We start from the raw sequence: 7,627 nt of genomic DNA, 5'->3' as shown, positions 1-7,627 counted from the left end.
TCACTCGGGCATCTAAATTTATTGACGAGCTAAATACTTTATTTTCACTACTTTTATTTTCAACATCATGAGCATTACTTTATCACAAATTTTTAAATATTCGTCATCGTTTCATTTTTTTCGGGTTTGGAATCGTTAAATTAATTACAAGACAACACTTTGTTAAATCCTTATTTTCTACATATTAATTATTAATTATCTTCACATAGTATACATTGTACTAGTTATTAAATTAGAAACCCAAGAATAATTAAATAGAGGAGGAAGAATCAACAATTTTCACCTCATAAGCAATTGCTCGGAAGTATATCAATGTTGGACTCATTTTGAAGCTCGTATTTTAAAACAACGTATTATAATTTTTATTTCATCAAAATATTATTTTACAAGGGGTAAATTCTTGATAATAGCTATCTACCGCAAAAGAAAAAAAAAAGAAAAAAAAAAGAAAAAAAGAAAGAAAGAAAGAAAGAAAACTTTGCATTTGCATTCCTCTTTCCACGCCACACATCTCGCCTGATTTCTTTTTCCCTTTTTCTTTAATAGGCTCCACATGCTTCTTTCTTTTTTGACTGCATTTCACTCAGGCTCCCTTCCATTTCTTATTGTCCCCCCACGCCTATGTCCTCTCTACTCTCTCTGTCTCCCCCCCAATTTCAGGACAGAATTTTAACATTTCAACGACTCTCTCTTCTCTTCCTTTCTTTAACAAAAATCCTAATTTTCTACATCTATAAATACTTTATTAAATGTTTTAGCATGGGGGGATTTTTTTGGTGGAACATCTTGAAACACTACCATATCAAATACATTCTCTGCACATTTTAAAAGGGGAAGGACCTTTAATTTCTAGAGTTACTCTCTCTGTCTCAGTAGACTTTAGCTGTGACAGAGATTTCGGAATTCATTTGAGTCAAGTTTCAAATTTATTCATAACAAAGGAGTAGATCTGAAGAGGAACTCAAAGCCTTTGTTCACTGCACCCACAAAAGGTAAATTCGACTCTATTTTAGTTCATTTACTCCCTCTGTATCTAGCGTCTTTGCTTATTTAGGAAAAATCCGTGTAGATGATTTTATTTTTGTGTGTTCGGATAATGAATGTTTTAAGCATGACTATGATTCTACTTCAGTTAAGTTAAGTTATTTTTCTTTTGCTACCTGTCATGCTGAAATTTTCTTGAAATCCTATTCTTTGTTCCTTTCATTTATCATGTGGATGAGTATAAATGTTATCATGACTTAGAATATTTACTTTGATAGGTTGTTTAACTTTATTCATCCTTTTAATCACATGTATGAAGGTTTAATGAAAATGTTACTGTCTCGGGTCATATTTCTATGTGTTACTGTGCTGATTTATATATTTTCATAGGGTAGAAGTATTTAGATCTTTGTTCAAAGCTTTTAAGTGATGATACTTTCCTTATAAAACATGTACATAATCTACTGATTTGTTTTGAACTTATATTTTACATGGTTAATCTTATTCGTCGAGCAGGTACTAATCTTTTTCTTTTATTTTTATCTTTGCATGACATCTCGTATATGAGTCCGGGTGACTCGTCGTCTTCTCCCACATTCGGTGTTGGGCCAAGGCCCAACGAAACATCACTCCTCCCTCTATCCAGATCTGTCCGCAACAATACATAAAAGAAAATCTGGGTCGAAGCCCAACAGTGAACAGCCGCAACAGACCACATCAGTTTTCTTTGGAAAATGGGCTGAGCCCATTTACATCATACCTACTCCTCTATTTTTATTTTTGTATGCATTTAATGTGTATTGTATGACTAACATTTTTCTTGTTTGTTAATTTAGGTAAACTTTAGTGACATTAAGGGCTTTAGTTTAGTAATGGGTAGTTAATTCCACAAATCACATTCACTTCTATTTTTTAAACTATTTATGGTATCTATAATATTTATTTGAATAATTGATTTTCAAATAGTATGCCTATATATTTTTGGGTTAAAAGAATCATTTCTCATTATTACCATCTTAGGAATTTCAAAATGTCACTAACACACAAAATATGAAACCAATTGTATTTTATAAACATTTTTAAGATTTACCCAATTATACATATTTTAGCCGAAAAAAATAAATAAAAAGAAATTCATGGCCTTTTTCATCAAATTTAAGAACATAAGTCCAGGCATTTCTATACCATCATATTCATATAATATCGTTTTTACTTAAAGATCACTTTTGTCAAATTATCGTTTAAAAGGCTATTATTCAAAGGCAAATCATCCTATTTTCTACAAATCTTATTTTGTGAATAACATTACTATTTAAGGCCTTAGCAATACTTTCAAGATATTTTCTTAAAATATTTAAAATACTATATTTACACTTAAGCCTAACAAATTATAAGTCCGGTCGGTTAACCATTGTTAATGGGTCTTAAAGGATGCCTAATACCTTCCCTTTAGACTAATTGAACCCTTACCTAGAATTTTAAGTTTCGCAGACCTTAAACAGAGCTAACTTTAAACTTTAGGTGTCCTAATTCACCATAAATAATTAGGTGGCGACTCCTTAAAACAAATAAACAAAAAATAGGAATCTCCAATATGTTGTACCTCTACTTTAACCCGGTTAAAATGGGGTATGACAGCTTGGCGACTCTGCTGGGGATTACTTAGGTTCTAACCATAACGGACTTAGTTTAAATAGGCTTTGTGTGCTTATTTAATTACTTTATTTGTTGTTAACTGTTTTTACACGCTATTAATTGTTTATTTGATATAAATTGTTTAAGTGTTACTGCTTTGATAAATTGTCATTCCGTTCATACTTCTTCCACTTCTGGAAAGCTCACACTATCACACGTACACGCGAGGTGTCTTAGCGCACCCGCAAATTTCTTCGTAGAATCCAAATTTTAGGAGAGTTGGCGTATGCGCGGGGTGTCCGAATAACGGTGACCGCGTAGCCTTCTCACTCGAGTTGTCCGCTCGGGAACCTTGCGTCCAGTTGTTACACTCCATAATAATCTGTGCTACTTGTATTAAAACAAGAAAAAATGAGTTAAGAAGGTTCAAGGAAAGTTAATCGAGTTAGTAAGAATATCGTTATATATACATGGTTTCCTTAAGTATCCCAAGGCGACACGGTTACCTAAAGGGTGTGGAATCGCGCTATGAGTATGTATATGAAGTAATGCGAGTGACCTTTTAAAGTATTTGAGATTATTAGTAATGATATAGAGGGTGGACAAAAGATATGAATATACTTTTGCGATTGGAGTTTCGTCAAAGCTTTGTGAGTTCTCTAGTTATGTTTAAGGTTATTGTGAGTCTCTGGACCCTTCAAGATGTGTATATGGATTTTTTTATTGATGTATATAAGTGTGAATATGTATGCATAAGAGGTTACATAAGGTTGGAAGAGGATTAGAAGTTAAACGAAATGAATCGGAACAACTTCAGTAAAATTTCGGACCCGATTTTAGTCTATATTGTAGGAGGCATATCTCCTTGAATATGAGGAGTTTTAAGGTGTTTCAAAAGCCTAAAATGAAGTTCATCGAGTCTAGTTTATAATGCAACAAACCGCTCGTCAAAATGATATCGGGATAAGGAGATATGGACGATGCAAGTTGGGCTGGCAGGGCAGCAAGTTTGGACCCGACCCAAACACTCACATTTCGGCCCATGAGGCCCATTAAACTCAATAGATAAGTCACCACTTTGCCCTATATCATTTCACACGACCTAAAACAGATCCAAAACCCTTATTTTCTCTCCCAAACCCCCTTTCTAATTGAGCCATCATATAAGCTAAATCCTAGACCCTTGACATGATATTAGTTAAAGAGAAGTTGTAGCTTAAGTTTTTTTTTGTGTTGTTAAGCAAGCAGCTGGAAAGAGGAACAAGATTCTTGAAGATTCTGATTGCTAAAGGTAATTTCAACCTCCCACTCATGTTATCAATTTGGATTAAAGGTTTAATATGGTGTATACGTGAAGGAAACGTTGATATACAAGCTAGAGAGAGAGAGAGCATAAGCCATGGCATTCGGCCATGGCTAGCAAAATTGGAGCTCAAATTTGTTGATCCAAAAATCAGATTTTCTAGGTATTTCAGCCCTTAGGAAGGTGATAATAACGTGGAGAATTCATTTGGAGCAACAAGAACAAGTATTAGTGCATTTCACAAATTCTAGCTAAGTGGAAAAAGCCAACTTGTTAAGGTAAGAGTTGATCATTTTTCTATGTGTTTGATGATGAAGTTGGACGTGTGGGGAATATGCAAATGTAAATTGTATGTGTGAAATTATGTATCTTGATGTTGAAGCATAGTTGTAACTTGGTAACATGAATTGCACGAATGTTGGAATGTTGTTGAAATGTTGTTGAATGCCGTAGGGGCTGTTTTTAATTGAAATTTGATGGACTGATTTGAATTAATATTTTGGTTGTTGTAATCATAGATTATGTGATGAGAATGAAGGAATTTAATGGTTAGAGTTGGAGTTAAAATTGTTGTGGGTTGTTGTAAGGATTATAGAGATAATAATGTGATTTACTTGCATATGGATAGATGATGTGGTGTCGTGTGGCTGCTGTTGTATTTCCCTGAAATTTGCTGAAAAGATGGCATGAAATAAGTCGTAAGAAGTGTATATGGGCTGCTTGGTGTGTTGTAAGTGTTCGTTAGAATTTCGGGCATCGTTATGTTATAATTTAGGGGCTGTTTTCGGCCCAATTTGGAGAAATTGTTGGATCGTTGGAAATATTATGTGAATTGTTTAGAATGTTCTTGAATGTTGTTAGTATGGGTTTGGGTTAGTATTTGAATGTATAGGCGTTGATGTTGGCTTGAAGGTAAGCCGTTGAATTGAATATTTGGAAAGTTGTCGAATGATGAAAAAGAGAGTATTAATGTAATATTGTCTTTCGGATTGGTTATTGGAGTTGCTAGGTTGGTTATTGTGGTTGTTGTGGTTGATTTTGAGCGAGTTAAATTCTCGGGATGGCCTATTTACAGGGGAAGTGCTGCCGAATTTTCTGTAGAATTTAATGTTAGTTTGGAATGAATGGCTTAAGTGCCTATGTTTAATATTGGATATTCGTTGGCATATTTGTAGACCTTGGGGAGCCCGAGGCGTAGATTGGAATTTACTTTAGATTGGCTATCTTGGAGTGCGTACGAGGTATGTAAAGCGCAACCCTTCTTTCTTTTGGCATGCCTTAGTTTTCAATAGGCTATATCACGAGCCTCGAGGAAATTCCAAATTCGAAATCCGAGCACGTTATGATCCTTATATATATTTCTTGGCATTCTTATGTATGTTGTGATGAAGTATGAACAATTATGTCTTCGAAAGCATTGATTTCCAAACTTTGTACAAAAAGTTGTTTTAAAGAATTCCGTAACTACGAAATGCCATATCTTTTGCATAAAGGCTCGGATTGCTCCAATATTTTCATAAGAGTTTGCATGATGTATAATGAGTATGTTTTCCATGAGCGGGCCCGATTCGGGTCGATACCCGTTCGTGGGTCCCGCGACTTTTCTTTATGTAATTCGGACGACTTTTGAAAGAATTTGGTATGATTATCATTTCGAATTTCAAATATGATCATTTTACTTATGTTTGAATTTATGATAATGATTTTATGCATATGACTACTCTATTAACTACTAAACAAAAATTGTTTTAAATAATTCATTAAGTCTTATAAATTGTTTTGGCCCTCGGAACGACTTCAGAAAGGTATGCTTCTGTAATTCATTATGACATCCGAAACTCACTTATTATGATCCCGTCTGACTTCATTGAATTGGTTTGCCATTGATATGCCTCATCGAGTCTCTGAAAATATTTATGATATTTTAACTGCATTTAGTTTCTCACTACTCTATTCGTGGATGCCCCAATGTTTCCCACACTGAGCCCGGGCCAGGATATGTTGTCAAGCGTAATCCTCTGCATTGTTCGCCGTGCCTCGATGTGAGGGGGCAGGTATACGTGTACATGGGTTTGTGGAGTATGCTGTGCCATGTACACATGTTCTGATATGATTTGCCATGGCCATCTGATATGATATACTATGTTACGGGGTTATGCCCCTATTCTGATTCTTCTGTGTTGTGGCACCAGCGTCGGGAGGGTGGCCACGTTCTGTTTGCCGAGTCCCTTGGCAGGGGCCGGATTTGATATGACATATGTTTCTGTACACACTCCGCATGTTTTGAAGATATGTATTTGATACTTTGGATTTTCTACTCACTTTTTCTGTACGTTCTGTACCAGTTATGATTTTGGTTCTGTAATTCAGGCTTTACATATTCAGTACATATTTCGTACTGACCCCCTTTCTTCGGGGGCTGCGTTTTCATGCCGCGCAGGTACCGACGACAGGTTTGCTGATCCGTCCGTCTAGGATATCTTTTCTGCCATTTGGAGCGCTATTTTATTCAGAGCCCATCTTTTGGTACAGTCTGTCACTACTGTATATATATATATATATATTCTCGTTCATGGGTACGGCGGGGCCCTGTCCCGTTATATGATTCCGTCGGTCTGTTTAGAGGTTTGTAGACATGTTTGGGGGTTAGGGTCTTTCTGTACGGATGCGTGTATATGTTGTGTTTGGGCGATCTCATTCGCCGCGGCGGCCGGTCCGCATATGTTTAAATGTTGCTTTGTTGGCCCTGGGTGGTCATTGTTGGTATTATCTGTGCGCAAGGTTAATTTGGATAGTCTGTAAAACAAAGGAAACTCTGCCGAAATTTTTCTGGAAATTATCTAAATATTGAAATATAGCCTTGTCGGCTTCTGCTATATACTTGAATGCGTTTGATAATATTCGTTCTCAACTCTGTTTAAAAATGATGATTTAGTTTGTATGTCCGTTTGGGTGCCCAAGTAGGGCACCAGTCGCGGCCCACGGGGCTGGGTCGTGACACCAGTAAACCCACTCTTAGTCAACCTAGGATAGAGCTAAACCAACACCCTTTATTAAGAGCATACATTTCATGACCTAGGAGGTTTAATACCCTTGGTGTATTAAATCCATTAGATGACCATACCCAAACGTCCAAGTGGGTTCACAACCCCAAGTGACACTAAGCATACTTTATGTGCATGTTTGAAGGATAATTGTGCCTAAATATTGACAATTTGCTCTAATTAATTAAACTTTAGGAGGGAGGGAATGACTAACGTTTCTATGACAGGTATGGATATGCATTGGAGTACAACAAATGACGAAGATCAATGACATCACCAAACGGAGCTGAAATTTAGACATAGAAAATTGTATTTACTTTGCTCAGATTAGGAAACACTTTATGTTGTATTCATTTGACATGTAATAAATATTACACTACTTTTGAACTTTATTTTGGGGAAATAGAATTTGTTTAATTAATCAAAGCAACTGGATGACGTATTATGGCACACTTTACCCTTCAAACAAACGTTAGGCCTACCTCTGGCACAAAGAGGTCACATGCATATTAGGACGCATTATTATTGTTTGATATAATCGTTTATATTTGTTTGACAACTTGTTTGACTTTATTTGATGAATTATTTGCTACATGACTTACTTGACTCTATGTGATCATGACTTTACCTAGATATGTTGTGAGACTGACACCATTTACAC

At 35.7% G+C, this 7,627-nt stretch overlaps 1 long non-coding RNA gene across 3 annotated transcripts; it reads left to right on the top strand.

The window, feature by feature from the left end:
• Positions 1-557: 557 nt before the first annotated feature.
• LOC132645207 (uncharacterized) lies at positions 558-7,406 on the top strand. 3 transcript variants are annotated; one of them, XR_009584042.1, is made up of 3 exons: positions 558-992; positions 3,861-6,448; positions 7,194-7,406. It is a non-coding gene; the product is annotated as an uncharacterized LOC132645207 (long non-coding RNA). The 3 variants fall into 3 exon arrangements; XR_009584040.1 differs by lacking the exon at positions 558-992 and having other exon boundaries at positions 999-3,910; positions 3,977-6,448; XR_009584041.1 differs by lacking the exon at positions 558-992 and having other exon boundaries at positions 999-6,251; positions 6,363-6,448.
• The last annotated feature ends 221 nt before the right edge of the window (positions 7,407-7,627 follow it).

The sequence above is a fragment of the Lycium barbarum genome, chromosome 6, assembly GCF_019175385.1.
Source record: "Lycium barbarum isolate Lr01 chromosome 6, ASM1917538v2, whole genome shotgun sequence".
Taxonomy (NCBI): Eukaryota; Viridiplantae; Streptophyta; class Magnoliopsida; order Solanales; family Solanaceae; genus Lycium; species Lycium barbarum.
Note: the sequence above shows the minus strand (reverse complement) of the source record. Positions and strands in the feature narration are given on the sequence as shown.